We start from the raw sequence: 21608 nt of genomic DNA, 5'->3' as shown, positions 1-21608 counted from the left end.
CTTTTCCTCTTCTTCTTTCTTCTTCTTCTTCTACTCTTCTTCTTTCTTTTTCTCATCCTCTTCTTCTCCTCCTCTTCTCTCTTTTTCTTCTCCTCTTCTTCTTTCTTTTTCTTCTCCTCTTCTTCTTTCTTCTTTTCCTTAGCCCATTTCTTCTTTTCCTCTTCTTCATTCTCATTAGAGCTAGTGTATGCTATGATATTGCCAAAAATGGATTGGCCATAGGCTACAAATGGGTTTTCTTTATTGTCTACAATTATGTGAATAACATCCACTTGCATGGATTCAATACCCATAACAATGTGTGGTGTTGAAAGTATCTTCTATGTCTCTTCTACTACTTCCTCTTCATTGGAAGGTGTACTTGCTTATACATAGACTGGACTATTAACTTTGGGATGTGCACTCACCATTGGCACTAAGGTCATGTAACTTACAATAATATCCTTTATTTCTTTCCTAACATCCTCATAATTGCCTCCCATTAGAAGAATTTCTCTTCTTTTATTCCCCATCAAGGGCTCAATACCTTCAAAATTATGCTTGATTCCTCCTTAGAGTCAATATCACACAATTTATTTATCATAATGATTGATGGGAATCCAAAAAGCCATTGTTTTAAGATCTTTTTATCTTGTTTTCAAGCAATTATCTTGCAAAAATAGTCACAACTTTATGGTTTTAAGAAAATGAACTGATGTTTTTATGTATATGTTATATATATGTTAAGACATGAAGTAGAAGTATGAATTATTCAAATATGCTATATTTTCTTGAATCTATGGACAAAAATAGTATAATGAAGTAATATTACATGCTAATAAATGTTTCCCCATCTATGCTATGTCTTGGGTAGTTTTCCTCTTGTAGCCATCACATTTGCAAGAGCACTAATTTGAAATTTACACATTTTCTTTAATATTGATGATGAAATAAATATATGTATGTGAAAGTTGTGTGCAAATTGAATGTTTAATAGGTACTTGCTGTAGATATTCAAGGATCAACACCATCATGCTAATGTCAAAGACAACTAGATTACTAAACTATCACAAGTGTAGCAAGTTATTATATGATTTATGTTGTTCCAGTGCATGAATGTAGCTTCCACAACTTGCTATATTGTTAGAGGATTTATTCGCGGTTAATGATTTTCCTATTCAAACTTTATGAGCCTCTAATTGAACCTCATTAATGTGTTGGTCTGAGATTGGTTTTGACAATTAAGTGTCAACACAATTAACCAATTTTCATATAGAAGCTGTGTACACTATATGTGTCAAGATAGATAGAACTACAATAGGTGCCGAGTGATCTTTAGGAGCCGAGCAATCTTTAGGTGCCAAGTGAAGATCAAGTGCCAAGTGACTTCAAGTGCTAAGTGAACCATATGAGCCAAGTGATATATAGGTGTTGAGTCATAGTTGATGCCAAACAAGTTAGGATGTAACATGTGTTAAGAAAAGCAGAGTCATATATGTGCTAAGCACCAGTAATCCAGTATGTGTTGAGTAACATAGAATTAGCATATGAGTTTGTGCCTTCACAGACTTAGATGTAAACCATTTTTTGAGCTGACATAGAAGGATCTTGAAGGATAATAAGGATAAGAATGAATATTTAATATTTCCTATGCAATTAGCATGCAACCAATAAGAAAAATGGAGAAGGCATGCAACCAATAAAAAAAATGCAAGGAATGAGTGGGAAATAAAGATTCAATATGGATCATAAATCAATACCTAATCCTGAGTCTTCAAAATCTTTAAAAAGAGGATGAAACCCCATTGTAGATGTGGATGAGAGTAGTGTAAGAATAAAATATACCAAAATTTAGTGGGAAATGTGAAAGACCTAGAGGAATAGATCAACATTGCATATTTAGTTGATCAGAATAGAGCAAGGGTTACGAATAGATATCATATCTCAGAGGATCAAGATTAGAGAGAGGAAATCAAGTGCCTAAATTTAGCAATAAAGGGTTGTAAGCTATCAAATTTATTAGTCTAATACTCTCTAGCAATTGTATTAGAAGGAAAATCATATGTTGATAGGTTAGCTTAATAGCTAGGTTGTAGATCCTTTGAAGAGGTGATAAAATCCTTTAATAGGTGACACTTCATGTAAAGTTTTTGTAAATTCTTTAAACAAGTCAGTATTGATATAGTGTAAAGCATTTAATATGGTAGACCATCAGAAGTGGTCAAACATTATTATTGCAGTGATTTTGTGGGTATTATCCCCACTCCAGTTTTACCTTCTCATTTTGGAGGGTTTTTGGGTTACCAAATTTGTTGTTATGTGTTTTTGATGCATGTGTTTACTTTATGCTTATTTGATATGTTTACATGCATGAAGTTTACTTTTAGTTAAAAAATTTAATGGATAAAATGTATTACTTTTGATTCACCCCCCCTCTTAGAAGTATTCTTCCCATTTGATTATTCCAACAATTGGTATCAGAACTGAGTTCTCACAAGGAGAAGCTTAAAAACTTAGAGAAAAGATCTAAAGATGGAAGTATTCAAACTTGGGAAGATTATAGAGAATTAGGTGTTTGATGTGCAACTCGCTCTACACAACTTGGAGGAAGCTAGAGAAGAATTGAGAAAATCCTTAAAAAGAAGGAAGGATATAGCCATAGCTAAAAATAACACACACTACAAGGAGATTGATACCACAAAAGTGTTTGCTAATGGAGATTCCAAAGATTTTGATGCAACAATAGAAGAATTGATGGAGAAAAATAGAGTTCAAGTAGAAGAAATTAGAATACTCAAGATTGAACAAGAATCACAAGCCATAATGCTTTGTGAAGTAACTTAACAAAAGAAGAAAGCCATTAAAGACAAGGTTATGCTAGAAGATGACAAGAGAAATCTTACCAACAGATTAGAGGCAAAAAAAATTGAGTTTGAAAGAATCTCAAACATACAGCTTGACACCCTAAATCAGATGATGAATGCACATCATGAGTTGAATATGAAGGACATTGAGATCTCTACATTAAAGATACAAAATGATCAATTGAAAAATGACCTAAAAAGAGAGAAGGAAGTTATAGAAAGCTTCAAAATACCCAATGAGGCTATCAAGTACTTTAAGAAACTACTAAAATCACCAAGGGCTAGTAATGATACTTTAGGACTTGGTTACACTAGCACTGAACAAGGAGAATCATCCAAGACTATAGAAGAAAGGAGTAACAAAGGTAAGAACACTAAACCTACTTTTCATTTCTAAGGTAAAAAGGGACATACCTCTAATGTATGTAGAAGCAAGAATGCCCATCAGTATGATAAGCCTCAGAATGCAAGCTATTGTCACAAGTGCAAAAAGCAAGGGCATCAAGCACATGAATGCAGGACTAGGACTATCAAAACACCAAGATTTGATGGTCACTACTACAATTGCAGGAAGTATGGACATAGAGCATTTGAGTATAGATTAAAGCCTATGTGGACATTAAATCAATCAACAAGAGAAGGTAACTATGGTCATCACCACAATTGGGACTATAACACTAGATATAACTGTCATTACTGTTAGGAATATGGACACATTCTTGAAAATTGCATAAGGACACATTTTAGAGGGAACTGCAGTAGATGGTTAAGTCAAACCACATGTTTAGTTGCTTGAAGACTGGTCATATTAGCAAGAATTGCCCAACAAGGGCCAAGGCACCCATGTCAAAAGTCAGCAAATGAAAAGAGAAGGTTGATGTTGAACACATAAGGGTAGAGATTTTTGGGACATGGCAAATAAGGGATGGAGCAAGCACATCCAATGGAGAGATCACTTCACCAAAGAGGTCAAGTGGTCACACCTCATCCAACTAAGCAAGGATAGGTGAATGGGATTGATATACAAAGTTATATCATACATTAGTCCCAAGATAAAGAAGTACTACAAAGAAGAAAACACCATGAGTAAAGATGCCAAGTCAAAACTTGAACTTTTTGCAAATACTGCTAAGTTGCCCTCATATGCTGAGTAAAGCTCGAATGCATGTCGAGCAACCAGTAGTGACTAAGTTGATGGTTAAAGCCGAGTGATGGAAAACCAATGGAAGCTAAGTCATATTGAAACCTTCAAGATTTGAGTATACAATTGTATGCATTAAGCATTTAATGCTAGGTTTTGAAAGGTATTGTAGACACCTAAATTTGATTACACTACTTTGGTAATCTAATTTAGCCATCTCTAAAGGCATCATTAATTAAATGCTTATTTAATTAATCCTTTGTCATCCCCTAGTTGATTAATTTAATTAATCATCTATAGTCCTAATTGATAAATCAAATAATCTATTATTTATCAATTAAATCCTTTTCTCCTATCTAATTCCAAAAATCCCCATTTATTAAATAAATCTATTTGATAAATGAAATCCTCAAATTCAAAAAAACCCTAACCCATCTCTAATCCTCCATTTAGCATAATCCACCCCATCCACCCATACTAACCAAGCTTAGCCACTAAATCACCCACCCTCATTAATGCCATCCACTTGCACATCTCTAACATCCCTAATCTAATCCTAAACCCAAGCCTAATCCACCCCCTAATGTTGTCACATTCCTTAAACAAGTTTAAGACTTTCCTAATCCAAACCAAAGTCTCCCCTCAAAAAAACCCAACCACTAAGTCATGAGTGCTCTTACAAAACATAAAGACTCTTACAAGCCCACTCATGACTCTTACACCCATCTTCCACACTCTTCCCTCTTCCACACTCATTCCTCTTACATCCCTCTTACATACTCAACCCCACTCATCATGCCCTTAACCAACCCTTAACCCTACCCTCTCACACTCATCCTCCTTGTGACAAGTGTCACCTTCCCATTGGTGCTAAACAAGCACAATCCATGTGCTCCCCTTTGAGTGCATCTTAGCCCTCCTTAAGCCTTCATCCATCCTTGCATCTAAGCCCTCCATCCCTCTACCCCTTAGCCTATAAATTGAATCCCATCCCAAGCCATTTCATCAACAATCTTTGAGCTAAAGTTACCATGCTATTTTGAGAACCAAAGCCATCAACCATACCCTTATAATGCCAAATTGAGAGCTCACAAAGCTACCAATTTGCCATTACCCATCTCCATTGAAGCAACTTTTGAGCATCTTGAGCATACATCCACAGCAAAAGGACACATCTACAGAATCAAGAAAGCATGGAGTGTTTTCTCTCGTGAGGTTTGCACTTCTTATTTTCTTTCTTAGTCTAAGCATATATGTGAATTTAGTTTTTGGTTTGTGAATGTTTACTTTATTTTGTTAATGTTCTTTGCATTCTGATTCTGGTTCTACAGGTATAAGGTCAATTTTCAATCATTTCTCATCATTCAAATGTAGAGCAAAGATGAGAAGAGTGTAGAAGAGATCAAAGAAAAACATTGAAGACATTTGCATGGATTTCAATAGTGATCAAGCACAAATTTTGTTGATCTAATGTATTCTTCAAGTGTCAAGTTGCATACTGTTAAAGTTTTATATCTTTTAAAATCCTAGATCAACAAAATGGATTCTAGTTCTAAGAACCCAAAGGACAAGGAAGGTCACAAGGTCCAATAGGTTAGTAATGAGGTCAAACAACCCAAGTTTAGGCCAATCCCTAAAGTTGCCTATAAAAATGACCCTATCGGTGCATTGTCCATCATTCTGCCCAAAGTTGTTATAGTACAAGATGTCAGGAAGTGTTACAATTACAAGATAGGTGCAATAGGAGACTTGGAAAATTTCAAGCATATGATAAACTGTGTGAAAATAAAATATTGAAGGAAGAATTTCAAATAGTTGAGAAAAAGGGTTTAACCAATGCCCTAGTTTTCCCCATAGTTTTTAAGATGAGTGGATACAGATTGTTTTGAGTCGAATTCATGATGGTTTTTTGTGGTTAGAAGGAGAACCTGTGAAGATAACAAAGAGGATAGTGCATAGGGTTACAGGCTTTCCAACCTTAGATTGGCACAAGACCCTGCATAGTGATTCAAAAGAAGCTATTGAAAAGAACACTGGGGCTAAATAGAATAAAAGGGGCATGACCATTGACACAATCATAGATCCCCTTCTAGATTTTGCAATGAGAGTGATTTCTTACAAGTTCTATCAATCTAGTAGATTGAATAGTGTACCATGCATTGTTGTGGATGTGGCATATAAACTTGTCAAAAGGGATCATAAATATGATTTGGTAGAATTGTTGTTGTAGCAAATCATGGAGAATTTAGGAGCAATCAAAAGATCCAAAGGTGCTTAGTGCAAGTTTGGTTCAGTCCTTGTCTGCATATTCTTCTATGTTTTGGAAGAGTTTCCTTCCATTGGTAAAGTGAACTAGAATTCAAACAAATCTATAGTTACTCAAATCAATGAGTATATTGAACAAATAGGTGACAACTTTGAAGCACAAATGACAAGCTACTTTGAGGATTTTAAGAGTTCTATGAAACAAAGATTGAGAATACCTATTTCCCTAGTGGAACAACATGTCAATGACATCTTCTTCTTAGTTGATATTGATTACACCTACATCCAAGCAATAGTTCCAAGGGTGAGATGGCTAAGGCCATTGGGTTATGAACTAGATGTGGATGAAGCATCGGCAACAATCACAACATTGCTTGTAGAAGAAATATACAAGATTGCCAAACCTTTTGGCACATGTGATGTTGTAAAGTCTAAAGTTGAAACAAAGTTTAAGACAACCTCTATAATTAAGAATAAGGATAAGTTGGTGAGAAAAATAAAGAAGAAATTTGGTGAAGGCATTAAAGGGATGGACGGTGCTGAAGAGGAAGAAGAAGAAGAAGGTGAGAGTGAAGAAGAAGAACAAGGGAAAGGCCCAATAGAATTAACTCAAGGCTTAGGTAAAGATAAGGAGGAAGGTGCATAGGAAGAAAAAGCCAAGGAAGCACCATCTCAAGCTAAGCTAAAGAAGAGAAAGGCTAAAACTCAGACTACAACCTAGCCCAAAGCCAAGAAGGTTACAAAGCCTACACAAGCCAAGCAGACACCTACAATAAGAGATACCACAAGGGAATCTACTCAAAAGGCCAAAGAGAAAACCAAAGAGAAGAAGAAGGCCACTAAGTAGACCGGTGAAGTGCAAAAGAAAAGGAGAAATTATCTAGCACAACCAGATTTTGATGATGAGGAGAAGACAAAATTAGAGGACATCAACTAATTTAAAGTGGTAAGCCATCCTCCTAAGTCACATATAGATAAAATCTATGACAATGTTAAAAATGTAGATTTTACTGATTTGAAAAATGTTGATTTTAAGAAATTAAGTAGAGAGAATCAAAATAAAGTAGAGGAATCAGTATATGCCATGATGGTAGAATTTAAGTACACACCTCTTGAATTAGAAAATACTATGCCTAGGGAGTTCTTTGAGGTTATTGAAAAAAATTGATGTTATTGTTTTCAAATGGAGAAGGAAATAAGAGAATCAACACTGGCACAAGTGATGCCTAATTTGACTAGAGGTCAAATAACTAAGGCTAACAAGAAACATGGTGGAAAATTTTCACCAAAGTATAGAGCGTTTAGCATCCTACAAAATAAAATTGAAGATGTAGTAAATAAGTCCACAAAATTATGGAAGTCAATATACAAATTGACTGATGACAAGGATGAAAAAGGAGAAGACAAATATGTAGAAGCAAATAAGGAAAAGGCTAGTGAGAAGGAGAAAGAAGATAAAATAGAAGAAGAGGAAACAAGAAAAGGAAAAGAAGAGAAGAGAGAAGAAGAAAAGAAAGAAGAAGGTGAGGAGGAGGAGACACAAAAATGAGATCAAATGGAAACACTTGAGCAACAGTAGCAACAAGACCATAGTGTACAAGACACACAATTGCCACCTCCTAGCCCTCCTCATGTAACCATCACACGTGTAGACACTATAACTATAAAGGATGTTACTGACAAATCATGTTAGAACATCAATCCACTAACTATAGAGGATCTCACAAAGATACTTCACCGATCAACACTACAAGCCCAATTATGCACAAATCCAATATTAGCGAGTGTTGATGAGCTATAGAAGGCAGTCACTGACTCATGAAGAGACAAGGTGAATCCACAATAGTTGATACATCTGTAAAAGTTGATACCATAGTGCAGAAACTGAACATAAAGGTAGTGAAACACACAGAGAAAACATGACAGATTGCTACATCTAATCCTATAGTATAGTCAATAGGTACACCTCAGATTATTATGATTAATCAGGGAAGAACAAATGATAAAAAGGAGGAAAAATAAAAAGAAGATGAGTAGGCCACAATACAAACATTGATAGAGTTACCAAAAATTGGCACTTCTACTAAAACCCTTCAGAAGCTAAGCACTGAGATGATACCGCTATAAAACTCTATAGTAGGCTCAAGCTCAACCAAGGTGATCAGGGTAATTCACTATGGAGACCCTAAGGTAGATGAGGAAATATTCATACCAACTTATAACTCTAAAAGAATCAGCATTGAGAAAATCACAGAGATGCAGGATGCATTGAATAGGAGAAAGAGGCAAGAAATACTCAGGAAGGAGTATAAACATAAGCAAGCATTGCATGAGATTAAGGAGATCTTTATGGATGCCTTTAGCTTATAGTCACCAGATGAGACAAAGCCTATGATGGAACAATTTTTAGATATTGTTGACTAGGTGACAAGTGAAGATGAAGAGACAAATGTGAAACTCATGGAATGGTCTGAAAGGAAGTTTCAAGGAAAAGTAAATGAGAAAATATCTAGTTAGATAGCACTTCAACAAGTTGAATTGGCCAAGAATATTGAAAAGGTCAAAACTATACTTGAGAATATCTTCTCATTGTACAACAAGCTGTGTGATTTTTCCAATTTCAACAAGAGATAGGCCAAAGAATACTAAGCTTGGAGAGAAATCTAAGGATTTCTAGCATGTAGCTACTAAGAGATCTAGCTCAAAGTGAGAAGAATTTTACCCAATTGCTTCACACCCAAAGGAGTTAGCTAGACTCACAAGTGAAGAGGCCAATATAAAGGCCAAACTAATGTGGATTCAATCTTCCATTACCCCACATTTGGAAGTACTCCATAAAGAGCAAGTCTATGCTGAGACCATTTTAAAGAAAGATCCTAATCTTTCTACATTAGATGGACTTGTACATCTTGCTGCAGAGACTACCATCCAACATAAGTCACTAGAAATTGCTTTGGAGAATTGGGATGTAGCTCTTAAGATGATAATAGAGGTCAACAATACATTTTTGGCATAATATGGTATTACTCCTTAGCACCCTTTGACATAAGTGCCAAAAAGGAGGAGAAATAAAATAAAGGGGGAGATATAATAAGGGAAATATAACAAAGGGGGAGAATACTAAGTGTTTTAGTTATTACATTTTTTCATTTGTTCTTTTGGAGAATATAGGGGAAAGATTATAGATAGCAAAAATGGGGAGATAAGAGATAAGACATAGTGTGGGGGAGATACAATGTTTTGGGAATTGTATGGAAGGTAAGATAGGTACAAAGTACAAAAATAAGGAAAAGGCAAAGAGTATCAGATACATTTGCACAAGAATTTTGGTTATAGGAATGAAATGGCACAATCAGCTCAGGGAAAGTTATGAGAATTTTGAGGTATATTGTTCCTTACAAAGTTTTGAACAAATTTTTGAAATTTTTCTAAGTAGAATGAATACTGTACTCATAAGGTTAGATAAATAATGCTTGATTAAGTGTTTTTGACACTCATGTCAAAGAGGGAGATTGTTGGTCTCAGATTGGTTTTGACAATTGAGTGTTAACAAACTTAACCAATTTTCATATAGAAGCTAAGTATAATATATGTGTTGAGCCAGACATAACTACAATAAGTGCCAAGTGATCTTCAAGTGTCGAGCAATCTTCAGGTGTTGAGTGAAGAGAAAGTTCTAAGTGACTTTAGGTGTCAAGTGAACCATATGAGCCAAGTGATATATAGGTGCCAAGTCATAGTTGATGTTGAGCAAGTCAAAATGTAACATGTGTTGAGAAAAGTAGAATCATATATGTGGCGAGCACCAATAATCTAGTATGTGCCGAGTAACATAGACTTAGCATATGAGTTTGTGCCTTCACAAACTTAAATGTAAACCATTTTTTCAGCCGACATAGAAGGATCCCGAAAGATAATAAGCATAAGAATGAATCTTTAATATTTCCTATGCAATCAACATGCAACCAATAAGAAAAATGGAGAAGGCATGCAACCAATAAAAAAATGCAAGGAATGAGGGAGAAATAAAGATTCAATATGGATCGTAAATCCGTACCTAACCCTAAGTCTTCAAAATCTTTAAAAAGAGAATGAAACCCCATTGTAGATGTGGATGAGAGTAGTGTAAGGGTAAACTCAAAAATTCAAAGGGAAATGTGAAAGACTTAGAGGAATAGATCAACATTGCATATTTAATTAATCAAAATAGAGCAAGGGTTACAAATAGATATTTGATCTTAGAGGATCAAGATCAGAGAGAGTCGATCGAGTGCCTAAATTCAACAATCAAGGATTGTAAGCTATCAAGTTTATTACTCTAATACTCTCTAGCAATTGTATTAGAAGGAAAATCCTATGTTGATAGGTTAGCTTAACAACTAGGTTGTAGATCCTTTGAAGAGGTGATAAAATCCTTTAATAGGGTGACACTTCATGTAAAGTTTTTGTAAATCCTTTGAATAGATCACTATTGATACAGTGTAAAGTCTTTAATAGGGTAGGCCTTTAACAAGGTAGACCATCAGAAGTGGTTAAACATTATTTTTTATAGTGATTTTCTGGATATCATCCCCACCCTAGTTTTACCTTCTCATTTTGGAGGGTTTCTAGGTTAACAAATTTGGTGTTATGTGTTGTTGGTGCATGTGTTTACTTTATGCTTATTTGATATGTTTACATGCATGAAGTTTACTTTTAGTTAGAAGTTTTAATGGATAAAATGTATTACTTCAGATTTACCCCCCCTCTTTGAAGTATTCTTCTCATTTGATTATTCCAACATAATGGATTGATCATAGAGTTAGGAAGTAATTGAAGTTTCCTTTAAATAATGACTATTGTAGCTTTGAGCATAGTTTTGGAAGAAGAAAAGAATAAGTCGATTTTCATAGTAGTAAAGTGTGATACTACTTTTAATCAAGTGTAATTCTTTCACCATGAATGAATAGAATGAGCAATTCAAGTTTATATCTTTTATCTTGACTGTCTTTTCTGTTCACTCACCTAAGGAGGCATACTTGGTGAGTGAAATGTTCCATTAGAATAGATATCATTTCCTTTTTGTTTCTAAGTAAGGTAGAATTTTTTCACTCCTACAGTCATTGATACCAGAATCAGTGAATTATTCCTACAACATAGGTGCATAGATAGGTTTACTATTTGCAACATTACTTTAAGATTTGAGTTAAGTTGTTGTTTCAGTTTCTAGAGTATATTTCCTTTAGCATTACCTTTGATTTAGTTTTAATGACTTAAAGAAGAATTAGAGCATATAATTTTCAGTCACCATCTCAAGTTTACACTCCTAGGTTGAAAAAACAAATAAAGTTAGTGTATTATTTTAGGTAAAACACATGATATTGTCTAACCAAAAAATTGATGTACAAGGATTTCCAATCCTTTGTTACTAAGGTATTAAGTTGACCAACCATTTTTGGCATCATTGCTAGGGAAGGTGTCAATCTAGTTCAACCCACAAGTAATTGTGTTAGTTTAAATTCTACATTATTTTGCATGTATAGAAGAAGAGATCTCCTTGGGAGATTTCTTCCTTATAATATTCAGGAAGACATTTTTAATCCTAAGCCTAAAGAACCACACAACAAGAACAAGAAGATCCTTTTTAAAAATCCATTCACTACTACTCAAGAATGAATACCCTTATCCTCTGAAGAATCCTTGCATTTGAATGATGTTTTTGCTAAACCTGAATACCAAGATAATCCAACCTCCTTTGTTATCTATCAACCACCACTACCAGGTCCTCCTCCAAGAATAGCTCAGCCTCAACCTACATTTCCTTTTCCTATCCCTCCTCAACAAGGTAATCAAAATTTGAAGAACATACCTTCTGTTGCACTTCCCAAGTTTTATGGCCTAATTACTGAAGACACTGAAACCTTCCTCTTTGAGTTTGATATCCTTTGTAGAATTTATGACCATATAAATAATGAAATTAAAATATGATGTTGTTTCCATCCACCCTAAAGGAGGCTTCTCAAAGATGGTTCACGGGGTTGGCTACCAATGCTATAGCAGATTGGCTTGCAATGAGCAACTTATTTCTTAAAAAGTATAAAGAATACTATAGGGGCCAAGATTTGAAAGGGGGTGACATTTTCAAAATGTTGAAAAAGGATGATGAAACCTTCAAAGAATATGTTTCATACTTTACATTCAACTTGTAGTGCAACACACTACATCAACTGAATGAGGAATCAAAGAAACATATTCTTCTAAGAGGTATAAATGATGGAAGTATTGAAGTTCTTGATCTTATGGAAAGAGGAGATATCACTCAAAAAAATGGACTGATATATAGAGTATATGTCTAAATTATTCTAGGGCCACTATGAGACCTACCACATAAATCTAATGGTAGTTTAGGAGTATCAAAGATGGAACTATCTAATTTGCTATCAGATTTCAAAAAAGACATCATTAGTATTGTAGCCACTCAGTTAGATACTAAGAAGGAGAGAAGGAAGAAGGATGAAATTGATGCCATGTTAGCTAAATACTATCCATATTATAGGGAAAAGAAAAGACACTATAGATGCAAGTCTGTTGCAAGCCTAGAGACACAACCATTGCCTACTGAGTTTAAAGCCATTAATAAAAATAGAGAGGTCCTCTATGTTTCTCAACAAAAGCTATGGGCTCAAAGAGAAGATATGCCAAAAGATCCTCTTAAAAGTTATAATAGTAACAATTAATGGAAAAATATTGGTTTTAGTGGAAATAATAATTGGTCGCAACCTCAGCAGGGTTGGCAACAACCTCAATAAGATTAGTAGCAAAACCAAAATTGGAATACCCAACCTAGTTAGCAAGTCTTAATGCCACCACCTCAGTAATAGACTCTAATGCCTTTGCCTCTAGCCACTAATACTCCTCCTAAGAAGACTTAATTACTAGTTCAGCCTAATCCTAATCCCAACAATACCAAATAGCCACCACAATAATAAAGCTATGTTATTTCCTTGAATGATATCCACTTAAGGTTAGGCACCACTCTTCTTTCACCCCAAAAACCTATAATAATTGAAGTTAAAGACTCCCTGACTAAATAGACAAATGTGTCAAATCAACAGACCTTTCCTATAGCCAAAGAACCTCCATTTCCTCATAGGTTGATGGGACAAGCCTAGGCTACAAAAAACCACACAATAATTTATTTTCCCAATTAGCTGAAGCAAATGACAGTACACATACCATTGCTTGATGATATCAAGAAAGCCCTTGCCTATACTAAACCTATCAAGGAGGCATGAATCAATCAACTAGGAAGAAAGAAGAAGGATCCAAAAACTATTCATGTCTTAGGACAATTGTGTAATTTAATGTTGGAGAAATTAACTATACCTAAATATTCTAACCTTGGGAGTCCTGTGGTTACTGTCACCATTCATGGGATGCAAGTTCAAAATTCTTTGGTTGACTTAGGAGAATATATAACCATCATGAAAAAAGAGGTATTGTCTCGATTGCATATCATTGGTCTCAAAGAAACACCAACCATACTTCAGCTTGTTGATAGTTCTACTATCAAGCCAGATGAGATGATAGAAGATGTCATAGTCACCTTAAACTCTTGGGAGTATACAATAGAGTTTTTTTGCCTCTCTCAAAAGGCTAACATGGGTTGATATCCTTTAATTTTAGGGTAACCATGGTTAGCAACTATAGATGCCCATATAGTTTTTCAATCTAGAAAGATGACAATATCCAATGGTATCCATACTAAGAACCTGACTTTATACTCCCCTTCTTAGGCTCCATTGCTAGATGACCAAGTAATCTAGCTAGATTTGGAAGATAATGATCTAGAGATCAATTCCATCCATTAGCTAATGATGATATGTTGAGTCATTTGTAGCCTCTCAAGGAAAAGATGAGATCATTTCATCCATTATCATGAAGTCTCAACTATGTCCTAAAGATGAATACATCTTAGAAACCATATTACCACCTTTCGACACACCCCAACATTTAGAAGCTTCCCATTTCCTTCACTTATTATCACCTCATGAGATGGATTCTTCTCATGTTACCTAGTTATTCATGATAGATAAGGTTATTAAGATGGAAGTTGGTCTATAAAGGGAGCTAACATCTAATTAAGGATCTTAATTTACATCTAATATAATAGTTTCTTTCATGGAGGAATATACTATTTAGCATGGTAAATCATCACCTTGCCATCCCCAAGCTAATGGCCAAGCAGAAGTTACCCAAAAGGATCTAGAAGCCATTCTCACCAAAATAGTAGCATTTCATAGGAAGGATTGAGCCACACACCTTCTTGAAGCTCTCTAGGCTTATAGAACCACCTGGAAGTCTTCAAAAGCTTTCACTCTTTTGAGCTCATCTATGGTAGGTCAATTGTAATGCTTATGGAGTTTGAATATAAAATATTGACAACTTCTTTGGAGCTTGGTATGGAACTCATTATTGCATAACAAGACCAAATTATGAGTTTAAATGGCCTTGATGAATGACACAAAATTGCATTGAACAACACTAAACTCATCCAACATCAACAAAAATAGTGGCATGATAAGTTTATTAAAGATAAAATGTTTGTTGTGGGAGATTGGGCTCTTGTTTATGATTCTAAGTATCAACACAATCCAGGAAAGTTTCAAACTCACTGGTTAGGACTGTATGAAATGGTTGTTGCATTTCCAAATGGAATAGTCTATTTTTCTACTATTAATCCTATTTGATTCAAGTTGATTTTCAATAGGCATCACCTATAGATCTACAATAAACTAGTTAGTTGCAAGGAATTCCTGTAGCAGTTTCAACATAGCAAAGATATACTTGTTCCTATAGTCGAGCAGTCTGGGCCTTCTACCCTGACTATTGCTAAATCTTGATTCCATTCAATATTTTTATAATAAACACTTTCTTCTTGAAAGTAATTTTTCCACCATAAAATTTACCTCATCCTCTCTCTTCATCATATTACCATCCCATCCCATCACTCCATCACTTCAAATGATCTTTTCTAGAACACTTTTCCTACAACACTTGATAGGTACGTGACACATAACCTTGCATATATTTTATTTTATTCATTCTTTATTAGAAACTCGTGTTGTTTAAATTTACCACTTTTACATATCCTGGTGTAGTGGGACCCATGCCTTTACTTAGTTGGGGGGGATATTCATTTTTCAAAATTTCAAATCATATGTAAACTTTAAAATTTATTCTCTTATGAGATGATTGTTATCACTGTTGATGACCTATCCTTTCATGATTGTGTCATTAAGGAAATTAAGGACATGAAAAGTTGAGCTTAACTTTTAATGATAATTAGCAATATGTTTGGGGTGGCAGACCTATACAAAGGCAAAAAATTATGAGATTTGATGTAAGGAAGGATATCATGAGATGTCATGCATTAAAAATCTTTATGAAGCATGTAGTAATAGTTGTCAAAAATAGATTAATACAAGTATGATAAATGTTTTTGAATAATTGTATTGTCAATGATGTCAAACTTGCTATTTTGTTGGTAAGATAATAGCTTATATCATTAAAGTACTATCACTTATTTGATAGATGAAAAGGATTTGATCAAATGATGTAACAATAACACCTAGAGAAAAGGTTGAGTTATGATATGAAAAAGAGTACAAGAATTAGTTAAGATAGTGATATGATAGTGCACTGATAATCTACTTAAGGTTGCAAAGGTTGGTTACACTAAGAAAGCATAGAAGAACAAGATAAAAAAAAATTTTCTGCCAAACTTACTGAATGGATAGTACATATAGAGAAAAGTTAGTGCAAGCCAAGCAGAAAATTAGTTGGAGCCAAGTAAAAGTCTATTTTAGTGTATGCCAAGTAGAATAGTTAATGCCGAGTAAAGTTTAGTTGATGATGAGCATCTATAAACTTTAGTTTTAGTGACTAACAAGTCACATACTATGAATACCGAGTTGCATTCAGGAATTTAGCTACATTTAGGTGATAAGTTACAAAATGAAGTTGAGGCTCATTTTGATTTTGAGATTAGTATATATGAGAGAGATGCTAAACTACTTGATAGAGATGTACACAGTGACTCAAAATTTGAAAGAACAAATGAAGAAACCAAAGTTGAACCAAGATTGTCTAGATGTATCAAGAGACATCATCCCACTACACAAATAATTAGAGATAAAGATGCAAGACCAATGAAAAGGAACATGTTGAGAAATGATACATGTTTATTGAGTATGAAAGAACCCAAAATAGTGAAAAATGCCTTAGAAGATGTGGACTGGAGTAAAGCCTTGGAAGAAGAGATTGAAAAAATTGAGAAAAATAAGACACAAACTCTAGTTTCTAGACTAGAAGATAAAAATGTGATTGACACCAAATGGGTATATTGAAATAAGCTAGATGAAAATGGTGAAGTCACAAGGAACAAGGAAAGCATAGTCTACAAAAGATATGCACAAGAAGAAGGAATTGACTATGGAGAAACATTTTTTATTGTTGCTAGATTGGAAGGAGTAAGAACTCTACTTGTTTGTTCTACATACAAAGGTTTCAAATTTTATCTAATGGATGTTAAATTTACATTTTTAAATGGTATATTAAAGGAAGAAGTTTACATAGAACAACTAGAAGGATTCATTGATGTTAACAATAAAAACATGGTATGTAAATTATAAAAAGCTTTATATGGTTTAAAATAAGCACCAAGAGCATGGCATGAGAGACTTCATAATTATCTTGTGATGATTGGATTTGAGAGGACTAGTGATAACAACAATCTATACATGAGGACAAAGAAAGACAAAGGTATTTTGTTATTCAAAATTTTTGTTGATGATATCATATTTGGAGGTCAAGATGCTTTATGTAAGGCTTTTGCAAATGAAATGAAACAAAAATTTGAGATTTTTATGTTTGGAGAGATCAAGTTCTTTGTTGGTTTGCAAGTACATCAGATGAAATATGCTATATACATCACTCAGTAAAAGTATGTAAAGGAGATATTGAAAACTTTTGGATTGGAGGATTCCAAACTAGTAAATACACCTATCTTGATAGGACATAAATTGTCTCAAAATGATGTTTCAACTAAGGTGAATCAAACATTATATGACTGGAAAATTACATTATGTAGTACATAGTCAACCTGATATTGCATTATCTATAGGGATAGTTGCAAGATTCTCTACTAATCTCAAGGAGAATCATTTAATGGTTGTAAAGAGAATAATGAGATATCTATAAGGAATAGAGGAATATGGTCTATACTACAAGAAAAATAAAAAATTTAAAGTAAGAGCCTAAACTAATGCTAATTGGGATGGAAACATTGATGATAGAAAGAGCACCAATGGAGGAGCATTTTTTTAAAGCAAGAGGATGGTTACATAGACTATCAAAAAACAAAAACTACACTTCACAATCTACTGCCAAAGCTGAATATGTTGTTGCTATTGTAAATTGTACAAATATTGTATGAATCAAATAGCTACTCAAAGGTATGAAGGAAGAGATCACTAAACCAATGATACTTTATTTTGATAATACAAGTGCTATAAATATATCTAGGAATTCTATGATGCACATAAAGACCAAGAAAATTGCAATTAAGTATCATTACTTAAGAGAATAAGTTCAAGATAAAGAGGTGAAGATGGAATATGTTAACACAAAAGAGAAAATTTCTAATACTTTCACAAAAGCTTTACCTAAATTCTCATGAGTATCTAAGAGTAAACTAGGGGTGATACCCCTATCAAAGGCTATCTAAGAAACAAGAGGAGTTCCCTACATCAAACAAGATGATTGACATATGTTAAAAATTGATGTGGTGGATCTTACTTTAGGAGCTACCTAAGGAAATCAAAGAGCTAAAAATACAAATTAGTCACAAGCGATCAAAAGAGATACTAAAGATAAACATACAACACATAAAGGAACTAAACAAAGAGGGAGAAATTGTAACACACACTACTGAGAAATAAAGTGTATATGTTGTTTACATCTACCTAGTAAGAGGAAGATAATAAAGAGGGAGATATAAGAAGTAATTTAGAGGGAGTCATAAGGATGAGTTGATTTTCTATTGATCAGAACATAAAAAAATTTTGTAACCTATTTAGAAGATGAAAATTATTGATAGAGGGAGAGATTTAATTAAAAGGAATTATTTTCTTTTTGGTATTTTGTTGGTCTTACTATTTTAACTGAGTTAGTTTGGTTGATCAGTTTGGTTTTCCATCAATGTCAAAGAGGGAAGTTTTTGAAAATAGATTGATATAAGTATGATAGATGTGTTTCAATCATTGTTTTGTCACTAATGTCAAACCTACTATTTTGTTGGTAAGACAATTGCTTATATGATTTAAGTACTATCAATTATTTGATTGATGAAAAGGATTTAATCAAATGATGTAACAATATCTCCTAGAGGAAAGGTTGAGTTATGATGTCAAAAGGAGTACAAGAAGCAAATAAGATAGTGATATCATAGTTCATTGATAATCTACTTAAGGTTGCAAAGGTTGGTTACACTAAGCAAGTATAGAAGAACAAGCTAAACAAAGTTTATCGATTGAGCTTAACTGAATGGATAGTAGGTGCCAAGCAAGTTAGTGCAAGCTGAGTAGAAAATCAATTGGAGCCAAGTAAAAGACTATTTTAGTGTATGCCAAGTAAAATAGTTGATGTTGAGCACCAGTAAACTTTAGTTTGTGCTAAGTGATCTTATAGAGGATGTTAGGCAAAGCAATGTGTGTCGAGCATTAGAAGCAAGTTAATGCCAAGCATCAACATTATTAGAAAGATCGTGAATTCAATGGATCTGAGCTGAAAAGTTTTTTTTCTTGGATTGTGTGAACCAAGTGAAAAATAAGATTGATAAGCTCGTGGCACAAAATTTATGGTAAATTATTTTGAGGCAAATTTATGTTAAATTATTTTGAGGCAAATTCAAAGAGAATTGATGGAGAAGTTTCTACAAATGAAATGGAATGAGGGGTAGATTCACTGAATTCTACCTAATCTATCCTAACCTTAAATTGGATGATGGAGAATGAATGGAAAAAGATCTTAATTCTCTATTTATAGGGAGGGCTGGTTAGAAGTAAGGCTTGTCATGTGTAAGAACCTAAGGAAGACAAAGAATCAATGGTATTTCTTCATTTAGTGATCTAAGTGAAGAGTCTGCATTGGTAGGTTAAGCAAGAAGGCTTAATGGTATGGATGCTTAAAGAGTGAACAAGCTATCAGTGTTGAAGTGTTTGAAAGCTAGGTAGAATGGTGGAATAAAACAGAGATGTGCAATATGCAAATGGAGTTGTAAGTTCTTATCAGATCAAGCTTTACTATTACTCTTTAATAATTGTATCAGTCTAGGGTAAATCCATTAGATTAAGGTTGACCTAATAACTATTTATAAATCCTTTAACCAAGTGACATTCCAAGTGAGTGGTCTAAAGTCCTCTAATAAGGCTCACTCCTAACAGATTGATTGAAATCCTTTAATTGGGTCACAATTAACAATGTGTAGTGTAACCTTTAATAGCATTGGCCTTTCATAGGGCATCACTTCAAAAGAGTGAGAAAGAGTAGCATGCTACTAGTGGTTTTTCCCAAATTGAGTTTCCACGTAAATCATTGTGTCAAGTGTGTTGTTAAATATGTTATGTTTCATGTTTACATTTCTACAAATTGATTTGATAGTAACTTACAAGTTTTAAGTGATTGCATAATCTTATGGATGCATGCATGTTGATAAATATTTTATGGGTTCACTAAGATGTGAAAAGTTTTATTTGTTCATTTGGACCTTAGATAACTAATCCACCCCCCTTAGTTATTCTAAATAATTCCAACAATTGGTATCAAAGCCATCTACTTAAGAGGACTAGTCTGGAGGTACTAGAAGCACAAAGATCAAGATGCCAAAAGGAGAAGTACCCATGCTTAATAGAGATAACTTTCCTACATGGAAAATTTTGATGAAACTATATCTTGGAGGATTTGGAAATCATGCAAATCTACCATTACTATTGAACATACTAATCCTGCTAGAGCCCTAACCCCTAAGGATCTAAAAAAGAAGAAATAACACAACCAGGCAATGTTGGAGATTGCCTCTACCCTAAGCTATGTTGAGTTTAATGATGTCAAAAGTCTTGAAAATGCAAAGAAAATGTGAGATGCTTTACACACCATCTATGGAGGAGACAAAAATGTTCTAAGAGCCAAATCTAAGAGTCTCAAAGGTAAGTTTGATGTTAGGAGAATGCAAGAAGGTGAAAATATTGCTCAATATTGCTCAAAGATAAAAGATGTTGTCAATGTAATAATAGGATCTACTAGTACAATAGATGATGATACTTTACTAATAAATTTTTTAAGAACATTGTTGCCTATATATGCTATTAGAGTTTCTACAATATAAGAATTGTGATGTATACTAGGGAATGTTCTAACTTTTGGAGGTCTAGTAGGTAGACTCACTACTTTTGAGTTATGTAACTTTGATAATCACAAACCTAAAATATTGAATCTACTTTCAAAGCTAAGTTTTCATTGAGAGAACCTAATGTGAAGAAGAAAAAGAAAAAATATGTGTCCAGTGATAGTGATACAGATGAGGAAGATGTAGATCAACTTGAAGCACTACTAGCAAGAAGATTCCATAGAGATAAAAGCAAGTTTAAAGGTAAACTACCTAGCATTTATTCCAATTGTAATGTGTTTGGTCATATTGCTGCTAGATGTCTAGAGAAGAAGAACTATAGAGGTGGTGACAAGTACAAAAGTAGAAGAGATGAAGACAACAAAGATTAAAAAGACAAAGGTAGGAAGTCTAGCTACATTGCTGAAGAGGAAACAAAAGATGAATTTGATGAACATGATGATGAAGTGGTGTGTGTTGCAATGAAGGATAAATCTAATGAAGATGAGGCAACTACACTTGTGTCTTTTATGAACAAGAATGAAAGATGGATCATTGATAGTCAATTTTCACATCACATGACTGGAGATAAAAGTAAATTCATTACCTTGAATTGTTATGATGGATATAGTGTAAGATTTGGTAATGAGGCACTGTGTTTGATAAAAGAAAAATGGTCTATCAAACTCACATAAAATATTTTATGTGACAATGCTTACTATGTTGAAGAACTTAACTATAATATGTTGAGTGTGTCACAACTAAATAATTTAGAATGTAAGGTTGAGTTTGAAAACAAGATTGCTAAGATATATGATACTAATTGGAAAAGGTGATCAAACTAGGAGTAATATATTCTACCTTGATATAGAGGATTCTACTTGTCTAGTTGTAAAATGTGATAATGTGTGGCTATGGAAAAAGACATTATGTC

The sequence above is a fragment of the Cupressus sempervirens genome, chromosome 4 (genome assembly GCF_028749045.1).
Source record: "Cupressus sempervirens isolate cs-2001-9-10 chromosome 4, ASM2874904v1, whole genome shotgun sequence".
In the NCBI taxonomy this organism is placed as follows: Eukaryota; Viridiplantae; Streptophyta; class Pinopsida; order Cupressales; family Cupressaceae; genus Cupressus; species Cupressus sempervirens.
The sequence above is the reverse complement of the archived record's forward strand: the minus strand, read 5'-3'. Positions refer to the sequence as shown.